At 43.6% G+C, this 16,167-nt stretch overlaps 1 pseudogene; it reads left to right on the forward strand.

Moving 5' to 3' along the window:
- Nucleotides 1-10,591: 10,591 nt before the first annotated feature.
- On the forward strand, nucleotides 10,592-11,116 carry LOC147434222 (uncharacterized; annotated as a pseudogene).
- Nucleotides 11,117-16,167: the final 5,051 nt, after the last annotated feature.

Here is a 16,167-nt window from a genome sequence, read left to right on the forward strand (position 1 = left end):
GCTGTGCCATCCGGATCTGCTATGGTGTGAACTGAGACAAAAATGAGCTCATCTGCTCGAGTGACATGCGGACCGGAGTGATAGGAAAACTAAAACTAGGAGAGTATGGCTCATCGTCATCGGCCATGGCTAGTCATACATAAACAACACCCACAAAATACGTTAGTTTACAAGAGAAATGCTTAATCAATACAAATAAAAAATCAACGAAGTTGCTACACAAATGAATGAATCTAAAGTGTATTGTAGACGTTTTAGAAAAGAGCTCCTAGCAAAAATCATTAATCTCTCATCCTCTATGAGATCTGATGCACCAAAGATGTCTATCTCAATCTGTACTTCTACATCTTTGTCATCAAACTCTACTTCTTTGTCGCTCTCCGCATCAGCTTCAGTATTTGACACCTCATCTCTAGGTTCAGACAATTGCTCGCTGCTGACATCCACCTCAAAATCTAAACTCAAAGTTTCCGTCGGTCCTACGCTTTGTTCATCATGAATCATCTCTTCGATCTTAACGTCCAATCATTCACACACTTACTTGCTACGTGGAGCAACTTGAACGACATAGAGCCAGCAGGGTTTAGACAGATCATTCTCATCATTTTTTGTCCATAGTGGATCATGTATGAACGCAATTGCTCACTGTTGATATCCACCTCAAAATCTAAACTTAAAGTTTCCGTCGGTCCTACGCTTTGTTCATGAATCATCTCTTCAATCTTAACGTTCACACACTTGCTTGCTAGGTGGAGCAACTTGAACGACATAGAGCTAGCAGGGTTTAAACAGATCATTCTCATCATTTTTTGTCCGTAGTGGATCGTGTATGAACAAAACTTGTTCACAATGCTGTGGAAGTACGAATGTATCCCGCGCATCTGTCCACACCCGCCTAGAGTTCACTTGAATCAATCCACTCTTGTCTTTACGCACAGTTGCATTAGGGCCGCTTGTAATAACTTTGAACCACTTGACATGAAAGATACATATATTAAAATTTCTAAAGCTAATCTTCAAGATGTCTTGGATGTAGTCAAAGTATTCAAGCTGGCTAGTCTTTGTATTCTCATCCCTAGCACTGCTACTTTTTTGGACGAAGCTTGCCCTAACACCACCGTCAAAAGTGACACCCTTTGTTCGTCGATCCGTTGCACTCTGAAGTGTTTCCCATGTGACCACAAAGCTCCATATTTGTGATACTGTAGCCACAAATTTGAAACAGACTAAAAGTTATTAAAGCAATATGATCATGTGGAGCTCAAAAAGGAAGTTGTGAAATATACATGCCAATCACAACCCCTTGCATCTCCTCTTCCTCTTCAATAATCAACACTCCATTCCTCTTTGCCGCTGAGATTGTCACATCTAACCACCGCCCAGTTGGAAAGTCAGGTAATTTTTGAAGATGATCTGGAAAACAAAGGTTTCTAGTGGCACGGTTACGCTTGAATTGAAGGTGATCTATCAAGCATTGTTGCTTTTCCCCTTCGTACCTCTCTAGCCACTTTTGCATGATGTCTAAGTTGAGAAGGAAAAATCTCATAACCTTTTCTCGCATTGTGATGTCCATCTTCCTAACCATGCCTTGTCCCTGTGGCTCGTCCCTTGTCACCTTGATGTTGACCTCAGTAGTCCACATTTGGGGCATCTCTGGATCAATTGAGACCAAAAATTCACTGATGAGTACACGACTCTTGTACAAGCCATCCTTTGTCCATGCTACCCTCAGGGCGAGCCCTTTGACGAACAAACCCCTTTAAAGTCTTCATAAATCTCTCCAAGAAGAACATCCACCTGTTATAGACCACCCTAACAACTGCAACTTCATCGACCACATGCACAAGTACATACATTTGGATGGTAAGAATGTTTGTTGGAAAGTACTTCTCCACCATGCACACTACTTCAATAGAATTTAAGCGTGTTGCATCGATGTTGTCTTCTCTTATCTCTTTTGAACTGATCCAGCATACCAACTCACTGATTTTGTAGATTATTCTTCTAATGTCATCTGTCAAACAATCCTTTATGGCAATAGGTAAGATGAACTGTAAAAATTTATGCCAATCGTGGGACTTAAGACCGTTGAGATTTTCATCTCTTGTAAAATCCGTTTTCAAATTTCGCATACACCTTGTGGGAGTCTTGAATGAAGATATAGTCTTCTTCAATTGTTGCTCTTCTACAAGACTCAGAACCCATGGACCTTTTGGTATAGCAAACTTTCCATTGGTTTAAGTCGAGGCCACATCTTTGGCATTCGACCCACAGCCTGCAAGTCATCTCTTTCGGCCTTTCTCGCCCTTTTTCCAGTGATGGTTTTCCATATGATCTCCCCCACATTCTTGAAGATGTGCAAATTAAGCATTGCCAACACGGTACGGAGAACTGAGATTTTTACACCAGTGTAGCGCAGCATGCGTGCAAGACTTTGCATCATCTCGCTCTCTTTATCGTTGCTATCATGCTGTCGATATGAACAGGATGGATGAGGTTGTTCCACAGTACTACGTTCAATGTTGTCGCCTTCTATGTTGGAATCCATGTCAAGGAAGGTGTCCAATATCTGCTCCATCTCTATTTCTTGAAATGCCGCATTAGATATTAGTTGGGAGGACTCAGTCGATGGCTCTTCGTTTGAAAATTGTCTTCTCTGGGATGAAGTTGGAGCAATATCTACTTGCGGAGTTTGACCTTCAATCTCTAGACCAGGAGATTGATAACGCACGTCTTTAGTTGCTCTATCGAAAAGAGACCGTGATTGCGTATTTGTTGGTCACATATGTTTTGTTATCAAAAGATATGATGCTTGCAATGCCCACAAGGACACGTCATCCTATCGTCCATACTTTATCTACCAATGATGCAACAAATAATTAAAACACTCTAGTTGTTATAACTACACACTACTAAGTACATGACAATACATGAAAACCTCACATTCTCTAGCCATGCCCGATCCCCGCACACCTTGGTACCTAGAGGTGCACGGAGATTAGGACCACAGGGTAATAATCTCGTCTTTATTGGTCAATGACTATATATTAAAGTTCTTAAAGTCAGTGTGCATTTTTGAAGTCCGATTGCGTTTTTTCAACTATTTGCTGCTAGCTCTAACAACCTCACATTCTCTAGCCAGGCCCGATCCCCGCACACCTCGGTCTAGAGGTGCACGGAGATTACGACCACAGGGTAATAATCTCTTCTTTATTGGTCAATGACTATATATTAAGGTTCTTGAAGTCTGTGTGCACTTTTGATGTCCGATTGCGTTTTTTCTACTATTTGCTGCTAGCTCTAATAACCTCACATTCTCTAGCTAGGCCCGATCCCCGCACACCTCGGTCTAGAGGTGCACGGAGATTAGGACCACAGGGTAATAATCTCGTCTTTATTGGTTAATGACTATGTATTAAGGTTCTTGAAGTCTGTGTGCACTTTTGAATTTCGATTGCATTTTTTCTACTATTAATTTGTCGCTAGCTCTAACCTAACCTATAATCTAACCTAAGTTATAACCTAAACCTAACCTAACTTAATGTAACCTAACTTATAACCTAACCTAACCAAAGTCCGTTTACGTCTTTTGAAGTACACGAGTCATCTTCAAAGTCCGTTTGTGTTTTTTGTACTATTAATTTGTCGCTAGCTCTAGCCTAACCTTTAATCTCACCTAACCTATAACCTAAACCTAACCTAACCTAACTTAACAATAAAACACACAATGGTGAGGCGTTTGGCAAAATGGCAAGCCATACAGCTTGCCCACAATGCATATGCGATGTTGGCAAGCTTTATAGCTTGCCAATTTGACAAACGGCTCACCATCGTGTTGTTTTTAGGGTTGCGAAGCGATTTTAGGGCCTGAAAACCGCTCGCAGACATATAGATAACACAATGGCGAGCCATTGGCAATATGGCAAGCCATAGAGCTTGCCCACAATGCATATGCCTTGTGGACAAGCTTTATGGCTTGCCGTATTGCCAACCGGATCGCCATTGTGTTGTTTTTTGGGCTGCGAGGTAATTTTAAAGCTTGAAAATTGCTTGCGGACATATAGACAACACAATGGCTAGCCTTTTGGCAATAGGGCAAACCATAGAGCTTGCACAAAATTCATATGTATTGTGGGAAAACTCCATGGCTTGTTGTATTGCCAAAAAACTTACCATTGTGTTTTTTTTAGGGCTGCTTAGCTATTTTAGGGCTTGAAAACCGCTTGCGGACATAAAAACAACACAATGGCAAGTTATTGGAAAGACGGAAAGCCATAGAGCTTGCCCTCAATGCATATTCCTTGTGGACAAGCTTTATGGCTTGCCGTATTGCCAAATGGATCGCCATTGTGTTGTTTTTAGGGACACGAGAAAATTTTAGCGCTTGAAAATCGCTCGCAAATATACAGACAACACAATGGAGAGCCGTTTGGCAATACGACAAGCCATAAAGCTTTCCCACAATGCATATGCATTGTAAGCAAGATCTATGGCTTCCGCATTGCCAAAAGGCTTGCCATTGTGTTGTTTTTAGGACTGCTTAGCTATTTGAGGATTTGAAAAGTGCTTGCAGACATACAGGAAACACAATGGCGAGCCGTTGTCAATACGGAAAGCCATAGAGCTTTCCCACAATGCATATGCATTGTGGGTAAGCTTTATGGCTTGTCGTATTGACGAACAAATTACCATTGTGTTGTTTTTAATATGCGATGTGGGTAAGCTCTATGGCTTGCAGTATTGCCAAACGTAGCTTAACCTAACCTAACCAAACGTAGCTTAACCTAACCTTATCTAACGTAACTTAACTTAACCTAACCTAATGTATAAGATAACTTAACTTAATGTAGCTTAACTTAACTTAACCTAACCTAACCTAACGTAGCTTAACTTAACCTAATCTAACCTAACGTATAAGATAACTTAACCTAACCTAACCTAACGTAGCTTAACTTAACCTAACTTAACCTAACCTAACCTAACCTATAAGATAACTTAACCTAACTTAACCTAACCTAACCTAACGTAGCTTAACTTAACCTAACCTAACCTAATGTATAAGATAACTTAACCTAAAATATAAACGAAATTTCTTCAAAACAAGATTTTTTAATAAACCAAAACAATTTTTTTTCATAATTCAAAATAAAATTTCATATCACAAACTATAATTTCTTTTAAAGCATGAAATTTTCTTTTAATGTTAATATACAAATTAATTTAAATAAATTTAATATGCATTTAAAGGTTGGAGCACTCACATTCGTCCTATTTGAGCAATAAAAGAAGTTGTAAATGTCCTAAAACCTGCAAGAACGCACACAAACACAAAGTTAAACCCTAAATTCTAAATCTACAAGTAAACATGGAAACAATCTCACCTTAGTGTTATGGGCTAACCAACAAGCAAGATTAGCACTTTCGATGGCTTGTTTCGCACCAGATCTGTTAGAGGTGAAGAAGGAGAGAGCTTGAGAAAAGGCGCAAGAAGAAGAGAAACGCGTAGAGAAATCTCATGGTTTTGTTTTTTGCAGGTACCATCGGTACAAAAATTGATATAGGCGTCGAAAAACGCGTTGGAGTGTGCGTCAGAAAGTGCATGCTTTTTGACGTCGGAATAGACGCTGGAACAAGCACTACTAGCCAAGGGGTGTGTAGCGACGGCCTAAAATCTATGGGCGTTGCTTAAGCGATGACGAAGGCGATGCATAAGCAAAGCTGTGCCCGATGCATAAGCGACGACCGATGCATAAGCATCGCAATTTTTTTAATAAAAAAGTTGACGTCTTTTATGGGACGACCAAGCCTTGCTTATGCGATGCCATAATTAAGCTTTGCTTATGCGACGGTAAATAACGACGGCCTTTGCGACGTTTGTAGATTGGATTACGTCCCTTAAGGGACGCTCGAGAATTCTCAGTACCCGCGGGCTCCCAAAATTCGCCGGGGTTTTCAAACGAAGCTCCTTCTGTGTTGCTTGGCGAACACCAGTCACGCAGTTCAGGTATGCTCTCCTCCCTCCCACACCCTCTCTTTGCAATGTTCGTATGTGTGTGTGTGTGGGGCATGTGTGTGTGTGTGTGTGTGTGTGTGTGTGTGTGTGTGTGAGAGAGAGAGAGAGAGAGAGAGAGAGAGAGAGAAATTTTTATTAACATCTTCTAGAGGCCGAAGTCGGCGTGTGTGTGTGTGTGTGTGTGTGTGTGTGTGTGTGTGTGTGTGTGTGAGAGAGAGAGAGAGAGAGAGAGAGAGAGAGAGAGAGAGAGAGAGAGAGAGAAATTTTTATTAACATCTTCTAGAGGCCGAAGTCGGCGTGTGTGTGTGTGTGTGTGTGTGTGTGTGTGTGTGTGTGTGTGTGTGTGTGTGTGTGAGAGAGAGAGAGAGAGAGAGAGAGAGAGAGAGAGAGAGAGAGAGAGAGAGAGAGAGAGAGAGAGAGAGAGAGAGAAAGCTTTATTAACTTCTTCTAGAGGCCGAAGTCGGCCTATGAGACAAAACCATGTATATATGTGTACCCTATGGTAACCAAAAAGGATAAAAGTGCTGAAAAAACTAAAGTAAAGTGGTACATACTGCTAGGAAAAAGGTGATACAAGGTTACAGTAATCTCCTCAAGGGTAGGGTGAGTACATGTGCATGTAAAATGAGGGGATGGAGCTCTATCTCTAATGGATGTGTAGCTATATACTTAGGAGATACAACCATAATATGCAAACTAGCTCCATCTGGTACCAAACTGGGAGTGTAGGATATCATGCATAGGTGGGTAGGGTGTGAAGAGTCCTTGTAGTATGGTGGCAGGGTCGAAGTCGACTCGCTGTATCGCTCTCTGTCTAGCCTGCTCATGGTGTGCCCGGATCTGGTCGATCTATCTTTGGTGTGCTCGTCGGGTCCGAAATCCCACAATTCTAGGTCGTCTCCTAGCTCTAACCACCTCTGCCTACTGTAGAGTGACCCTCTCTGTGTGGTAGTGATAGGGGGTGCTGGAGTCGCTCGATGAAAAAAATCTGTAAGCTGGGGCTGTCTATCTCCACTGGGTGGCTGTAGCATCAGATCTCTATGTCTTTGAATCTCAAGAAGAAAGCGTCCAAGCTGTCTCTGGTCTCTGGACTCCATGAGCTCTTTGAGTGTAGGTTGTCCTAAAAACAAGGCAGTGTAGTGGCTCCGTATATCATGGTAGGCTCGAGAGCTGCAAACATAATGCTCCTCCCTCTCCACCTCTGCTCTACGTATCCTGCATATCCTGTGCTCTCTAGGGATATGAGCTGCTCGCCCTACCTCAATCTCCAGTCTGTGTGAAGAGACTGGAAGCTGTCCAATGGCTACTCTAGCATTGTGGGGTATATAAACATCCATGTATCTAGGCCTTTTGATGAAGCCATCCTCTAGAATAGTCATGAACTGATCCTTGTAGTACAACATCTTTGGTGGAAGATGCTGTCTAGGTGTGATCCATGTCTCCCTGATATATAGCTACATCATGTTTGAGCACCTGATTTCTCTCCTCATGGGAAAGGCGAATGAGTGGTGAGTCAGGGTTGTACTGAAAGGGTGGTAGCTGCTGAATATCCAAACCATGGGTGTTGAACCACTGTGTCACCTGTGCATACCATGATCCACTCTCTCCAGACTCAGCTAGTTGGCAGGATGCCTCAAGTGCTCCATGTGATGTCTATCTGGGGGAAGCTGTCGCACTCGCTCGATAGAACATGCTATCTAAAAAAGAGCCTCTACTAGCATAGGTCATGTGGCTAGCTCTGCTCTGATGATGTCATGTGGCACTGAGGGTTTCCCGTGTATCAAACGGGATAGCATAATAATATGTGGGTGCTCAACCTTCTATCCAGAGAGAGAGAGATAGATAGATAGAGAGAGAGAGAGAGAGAGAGAGAGAGAGAGAGAGAGAGAGAGAGAGAGAGAGAGAGAGAGAGAGAGATTGATGGAGACAGAGAGAGAGGGGCATTGCATGCTTGGAAGAAGAAAGTGGGGCGTTGTGAGCGCTCTAGGAAAGCATTCGTAGAAGGAAAAGATTTCATAGTGAGTTCATTTAGCTGTTTGTGTTAAAGAACTCGTGAAACCATAGTGGTTCATTGATACTGTTTTTTTAGAAGACTCCACATCTCATGTGTTGTTGGAGATTGCCGAACTAGTTGTAGTTGTTTGCCCCCGAGATGAAGGACGATTTCGGTGCGTGCTTCAAGGTCCTTTTTATTACAAGCATCAATGCCTGCTTAGGTGGCAGGTGGCTTTCCTGCAGCTGTTACAGCAGGGTTTGCCTCTGTTTCATCAACGACTTTCAAATTGCCTGCTTTTTCGAGAACCATTTGGAGTCGTAGACTCCATGGAAGATAGTACATCGTATCCCATAAGATAAGTGGGCTTCTGGGTATCTCGGCCTCCTCACCAGACCATTCTCAATAAGTTGGAGAAGATGCTCTCTATAGCATTAGTTACCTGCAAAGGAAATGGGAAATGGAAACGAGAGGCCCCAAATGCAACCACAACCGGAGGGGCGTGACTCACAGAAACGCTCCCAAAACGGGGGAGTAAAAAAGGCTGATTATTGCTATTTTTGAGAGAGGGAGGGAGAGTCAAGAGAGAGCTAGTTGTATTATATATGTTTGTGTTAGTCTGACATATAGCTGTTTTAAAATGTACAGATACAATGAGTGACCTTGGTCATAGTGTTAAGCTTACCATCATCAAGACTTTGCTACGGAGCACTTGACTTTCAGGAGAGGCGTTGACGGAGGCTATGTCCTATTATGTGGAGATGGATGCCGTAGGTTTAGATGACGCCATCGAGATTCTTGGGAGGTTTAGTATGCCAGTACGTCCGGGAGAGGGTACGTCATCCCAGCCACATGTAGGAGTAGAGGATCACACTAGAGCATTTCGGTGAGCTTCTGGAGTGATAAAATTGTAATGTCAGTCTTATTTTGTGTAAAGTACTCTTAAAACTTGTTTCTTTTGCTATCTTTGCTTGCTTAGGACCCCTATCCCAGGTACATCACATCACGAGAGTCAGCAGCTTACTCCTGATGTACCTCCTCGTACTCAGGTGGCACCTGAGTCATAGGCTAGTGGCCGTCAGTCTCGGAGGTATTTCTTTTATGTCGATTATGGAATTAATATCAAGTAGTGTTTAAGAACTATCATCCTAACTTCCGTATGTTTGTATTCATGTAGCTCGCATCATCGACAGAGTAGCACGCCACCAAAGATATCGACTCGCGAGAGACCGCCTCAGCTGCCAGTGCCCCCCTCAGTGCCCCTGCCATTGCCGATGCGCACTTGCACCGGCAATTTGGGCGTCATGTGCGACATCCTGCCTGATGGGTCTATTCTCCCTCTTGGAGCCGGCTTACTCTTCAGACGTCAGATTGGAGATCTCTGCATGTCATATCTAAAGCAAGTTCATATTCCATGGGAGTAAGTATTAATTAACATCAAAAAGTATGACTTATAGTTTGTTATTTGAATTACTAATTGACTTTTTGATGCAATGTAGTGATCGGCTTGAGGATGACAAGAAATATGTCATCAACTCACTCGAGGTGGAGTATGGTACAGGATGGAGCCACAAATGGTTGCTTAAGCGAATGTGCAAGCTCATGGCTCATCGACGAAACAATACACAGTATGCACGAGAGAGAGAGAGAGAGAGAGAGAGAGAGAGAGAGAGAGAGAGAGAGAGAGAGAGAGAGAGAGAGAGAGAGAGAGAGAGAGAGAGAGAGCTTTATTAATGTCTTCTTCTAGAGGCCGAAGTCGGCCTATGAGACAAAACCATGTACATATGTGTATCCTCTGGTAACCAAAAAGGATAAAAGTGCTGAAAAACTAAAGTAAAGTGGTACATACTGCTAAAAAAAGGTGATACAAGGCTAGAGTAATGTCCTCAAGGGTAGGGTGAGTACATGTGCATGTAAAATGAGGGGATGGAGCTCTATCTCTAATGGATGCGTAGCTATATGCTCAGGAGATACAACCATGATATGCAAACTAGCTCCATTCGGTACCAAAATGGGGGTGTAGGATATCATGGATAGGTGGGTAGGGTGTGAAGAGTTCTTGTAGTATGGTGGCAGGGTCGGAGTAGACTCGCTGTATCGCTCTCTATCTGTCATGCTCATGGTGTGCCCGGATCTGGTGGATCTCCCTCTGGTGTGCTCATCGGGTCCGGTATCCCACAACTCTAGGTCGTCTCCTAGCTCTAACCACCTCTTCCTGCTGTAGAGTGACCCCTCTATGTGTAGTAGTAATAGGGGGTGCTGGAGTCGCTCGATGAAAAAAATCTGTAAGCTGGGACTGTCTATCTCCACTAGGTGACTGTAGCATCAGATCTCTATGTCTCTACATCTCTAGAAGAAAACATCCAAGCTGTCTCTGGTCTCTGGACTCCATGAGCTCTCTGAGTGTAGGTTGTTCTGAAAACAAGGCAGTGTAGTGGCTCTATTCTGAGAGAGACAGAGAGAGAGACACACAGAGAGAGAGAGAGAGAGATCTAGTTTAAATATTTCAAACTGAGAGGTCCCAAACTCAGCCTACCTCGCAAGGATTGGCTTCTCCCCATCGGCACTACGCGTCTTGGACGTTTATGGGTGCGCGTAAGTCGCTGAAAATCATTGTTTTTTGTGTTTTTCAGTGCTCTGCACTTGCTGTTTTTTTGCGGACAGCAGCGGATTTACTGGGTTTTTTGGATGACATCGACATTTTGGAGGCTTATACACTTCTCGGAAGTGTTTCGGAGGCATCTCGGGCTGTTTTCTCGAGCCGTTTTGAGGAGGAGTCCACTTGCGGTTGCGTTTCTGTGCCTATTCGATCTTGGAGTCTTTCATCTCTCGTACGTGGAGTACCTTGCCCTCTGAGGAGGACACTAATCGGAGTTGCAAATTATACCTTACGGCTTCTCCGTGTTCCCGGAGAGTGCCAAGTTGGACAATGCTAACTGGTCCATATGGAAGACAAAGGTGCGTACTATATGTATGTACAATGAAGTTTGGGATTGGCTCAAGGATGCGGCACAGGTGATTATGCCTCACCCAACGGAGGACTATACACATGGAACGGCAGACGAGTGGCAAAAGATAGACCACAAGGTGTTTACTTTTCTTTTGCTTAACCTTTCTGATTCTATCCTTCAGAAAGTCAGAATGGAGTCACATGCCCATGGTCTTTGGAAGAGACTCTTAGAGCTCTTCGTAGACAAGTCTATTGGCCATATTATGCGATTGGAGAAGGAGCTCTACCAGTTGCAGTATAGCCAATTCAACTCTCTCTCAGGGTTGACCCGCACGATGCGAGAGCTATCGGATGATTTGGTTGCGGTCTGAGGCGAGATGACCTCTACTCGGATGGCGCAACAACTCCTATTCAAACTTCTAGACAGGTTCGACTCTTTCTACCAAAGTCTCATTCAGTCAAGGTGTACCACGCAACCCACTTGGGAGGAGGCTCTTTCCCAGCTCATGCAGATTGAGAGCCGAGCCGAGTTTGTGCCGGAGGTGAAGGTGAGTGTTGGAGTCTCTTTGATTGCCTCACAGGACCTTGCCTTGACCTCTTCACAGACCGATGCTTGGATTGTGGATAGCGGTGGGACTACTCACATGACTCCCATGCGGGAGTGGTTCAGTTCTCTTACCTCTTCATCAGATCAGTACATTACCTTGTGTGATTCTCACTCGATTCCAGTGGCTGGGAATGGGAGGATTCCTATCTTCCGCTCTTCAGTAGACCCCAAGTATAGTGCGGTTGATGTGCTTTTCGTCCCCGACTTAGCCTTCAACCTTCTCTCGGTTTCCTCCTTGGACACGTTGGGAGCTTTTGTCACTTTTGGGGATGGTAAGGTGATTATTACAGATGGTGCTACAGGTCCAATTCTTGCTAGAGGGGTTCGTGATGGCTGGTTATTCAAGCTCAAGGCTCTACTCTCACAGGGTGCGGTTTCATCTACACTTTGGCATGCTAGGTTTGGACACCTTAGCTATGCGATGTTATAGCGCGCGGCTAGACATTCCTTGGTGGAGGGGCTTCCATCAATTCGCTCTACATCGACGATCTGCAGGGCTTGCCAGAGACAATAGTAAGCATTCAAGCTTCTGAAAGAGAAGCTTACTACAGAGCCAGTCCTTATTTTACCAGACTCGAGAAAGTCTTTTCAGGGGCAGTGTGATGCATGTGGCAGCAGTATTGGTGCAGTGCTTATGCAAGATGGACATGTTATTGCCTATGAGAGCAGGGTATTTGAGAAGGCCAGAGCAGCTTATGCAGATTTACGCGAAGGAGTTGCTTGCCGTTATTCATGCTCTAGAGTCATGGAAGCACTATCTTCTTGAATCGGATTTTACTATGTAGACTGATCATCAGTCATTGCGATATTTTCTCACTCAGGCCAAGCTTTGTGAGAAGCATTTGTCATGGGCCAACTTCTTGTCTATGTTTCATTTTCAGCTTGTGCATGTTGCGGACAAGGAGAACGTGGTAGAAAATACCTTGTCTAGGCGCCCACATGTAGCGACCGAGTTGGATGAGATGCAAGATCATTACAATACAGATGCGGATTTTGCTGAGCCCTATGACGCTCTTGTTCGTGGTGAACATCCTGATTTCTTTTCTGATGTTTCGTGGAAAGCTTTGCGTTTATCGACTTCTTCGACAGAAGGTTATGATAGAGAGTCATGCACCACCCTATTGACCTGTATTGACCAAATTTTGGCAGCATAACAACTCCAAACTGGTCCCAAACAAGTTCCCAACCAAGAACTCACTTGCTTCGACAAAAACCCTCTAATTCCAACTCAAGAAGAGCAATTACAGCTCTCTGGAATTGGTTTTTCACCTGTTTCTAGCCCCAACGCTTCCCAAAAGTGTACTCTGACAATTGGGCACTGTTTCCAATGTTCCACGCATCCATACGATTGCAAAACAGTCCAAAAACGACAATTTCAGGGTGCTGTATTTTCTGGTTATGGCCTGTTTTTGACCTGTTTTCACCTCTCTAGTGTCCCTGTACTGTTCTCTGTACCTTGGGCCATGTGCCCCTTGATTCTGGCATGATTTCGAGCACAAAACAACCCCCAAATAGCTCAAAAGCAGCAGCCAAACAATGCTAATTTTTGTATCTGTTTGGCGAGGTAATTAACTTCACCTGTTCCTGTATAGGGAGGCCCTTGCCTCAGCAACAAAGCATCAAAAATCATAGGGTTGTACATGATCAATCTGATGAGCCAGTCAAAAATCTCAAGAGAAGCATAGATGCCGATTGCACTTCAGGTAAGGTGATTGGGTTTTGCTTAGATTTGAGAAGGCGAGCGTGCCTCGTGGAAGATTCATAACGCTTTCCATGTGAGTCTTCTTCGACAGTTCATGGGAGAATTGCGGGAATCAACCCGAGGACAGTCCACAACCCGAGGTTGATGAGCTCGACAAAGTATTACACCCTGAGCAGATTCTAGCCCACAAGGAAAGGCGCCAAGGAGGTAGACTAGTCCGCTGTCGTACGTCCATGTGGAGATATTAAGTTAAAAGATTTATCAAAGCCGTTATCTGTCTCTTTGACATATATGCCAAATGTGGTGCACTGAAGAAAGCACGTAAAATGCTTGAGGAGTGTGCTTTTGAACGTTGTCTCTTGGAAGCCATTAAAGCATAGACTCGAAGTGAACGGAGGAGGCTGACTTGGTAGATACGCATATGATTTTAGAACTCTACCTAGTTTTGTGGGAGGAATACCATCACATGATGGCACTTTGGGACCAGACCAAGAGCATGGTGGATACATTGGAGGGACGAGGACTTTTGCTGCTCCAATCCTCGACGACCTTACTCCTGTGGGACCAGCAAAAGATTACAAGGAAGGTGGTCAATCAGTCAAGTTTAATACTTTCCATGGTGGGATGGATGAGGTAAAGGCCTTAGCCTTTATCCACTAGTTCGACAACGCCTTTAATGGTGAGAATTTTGCAGAGGCTTCCAAACTTCGCAAAGTCGCTACTTTTCTGAAGGACAATACACAGTCATGGTGGAATGGCCTTATGAACAACCGCATTCAGCCGAGGACTTGGGTGGATTTCAAGAGAACATTTGCAGCTATCTTTATGACTGTGGCTTTTGAAGCGGATGTGATAGCAACTTGGAGTACACTTTCATATCTTGGTTGCTCGACTATGGAATAGTACATATCAAAGTTTTGGAAGGCACAGTTGCCGGTGACTTCGTTTCAGAATGTTACTCTTAAGGAGCAAGTTGAGTGATTTGTTATAGGATTGCCAAAGATACTCGGGAATCATTGTATCAAGTTCCGGGTTCGCACTATACATCAGCTAACATTGGTCGACAGGCTTTCTCTATGTATACCAAGACAACCCAGACTATGGCTGATCTTGATGAGCCACAACCAGAACCAGAGATCATCTTCGAGTAGATCCCGTCTATCTACAGGTTTAGTACCTGATATTCTGGGATCAAGGGATGCGGATGCGAGTTCAGAGCTGCAGAGAATGGGGTCAGGTCCGGGATCATCAATTGCTTGTTTTCTTCGATTCGGGGGTAAGGGCCAGTTTTATTACACCAGAGCTAGCTGAGAAGATGGGAGTAAAGATGAATGAGATGGGGCTTGCGTGTACATCTACTATGACTATTCATTTCTTTGCAGAGATAACAACACCTTTGCATGATGCAAGATGGACATGTTATTGCCTATAAGAGTAGGGTATTGAGAGGGCCAGAGTAGCATATGTAAATTTACAAGAAGGAGTTGCTTGGCGTTATTCATGCTCTAGAGTCATGGAAGCACTATCTTCTTGGAGCGGATTTTACTATGCAGACTGATCATCAGCCATTGCTATATTTTCTCACTCAGGCCAAGCTTTGTGAGAAGCATTTGTCATGGGACAACTTCTTGTCTATGTTTCATTTTCAGCTTGTGTATGTTGCGGGCAAGAAGAATGTGGTAGCAGATAACTTGTCTAGGCGTCCACATGTAGCGGCCGAGTTGGATGAGATGCGAGATCATTACAATACAGATGCGGATTTTGTTGAGCCCTATGACGCTCTTGTTCGTGGCGAACATCCTGATTCATTTCTGATGTTTCGTGGAAAGCTTTGCGTTTGTCGACTTCTTCGACAGAAGGTTATGACAGAGAGTCATGCACCACCCTATTGACCTGTATAACCAAATTTTGGCAGCATAACAACTCCAAACTGGTCCCAAACAAGTTTCCAACCAAGAACTCACTTTCTTTGACAAAAACCCTCTAATTCCAACTCAAAAAGAGCAATTACAGCTCTCTAGATTTCTGGTTTTTCACCTGTTTCCAACCCCAACCATTCCCAAAAGTGTACTCTGACAATTGGGCACTGTTCCCAATGTTCCAGGAATCCATACGGCTACAAAACAGTCCAAAAACAGCAGTCATTGAGGAAATTCTGAATGTATTGTGCATCACTGTGTTTGCATTCCTGTCAGCTTGGGAGTCAATCTTCTAGTATGTTGTTTGGTGGTTCACTATGAAGGTACCCTTGCCACCCTGTATACAACCAAAGAAAGAAAAACGAGTCTGAGGGGAATCGAACCCCGACACTAGCCATATGAGGCTATCACCAAGAGACTCCCCACCACCCACCCTTATTAGTATGATTTTCAAAAGAATAAAAATCTTGACATATAATAAATTGCTTTGAGATAAAATCTTACCCAACATAAGTTGAGTCGTGAGTTGACGTCTAATAAGACTAGTAGTCCTCATCGTCATCTTTGAGATTAATCGTCAATAGAATCTTGTCTTCATTATCCTTGTGGAATTCCTCAAACTCCTTCGCCGTTAAATATGTGTTTACATTCATTTCCATTGTCCGCTCGACATCCATCATGTCTTCCTCTTCAGTGTCTATAGTGTCAGAGCACGAATCAATGTCGTTCTCATCATGTACAATGTCATCATGATCTGCAAGGAAAATTCTACAATTCTCTGAAGTCGATGTGTCTAGATTCGGGGAAGGAACAATTTCTTCTTGATTTTCTTCCTCAAGATCAATGCTATCAAACAAGTGTCGACCCCTGGGTTGGACATGCACAACTTGCCACCATGGATGAACATATGTATTCTTGAAAAAGAATGTTTGTTCAACATGAGGTGGTAGAATGTAAGGCTCTCTTGTTGTACGCATTAACTT

The sequence above is a fragment of the Adiantum capillus-veneris genome, chromosome 19 (genome assembly GCF_014529385.1).
Source record: "Adiantum capillus-veneris isolate H3 chromosome 19, ASM1452938v2, whole genome shotgun sequence".
NCBI classification, from domain to species: Eukaryota; Viridiplantae; Streptophyta; class Polypodiopsida; order Polypodiales; family Pteridaceae; genus Adiantum; species Adiantum capillus-veneris.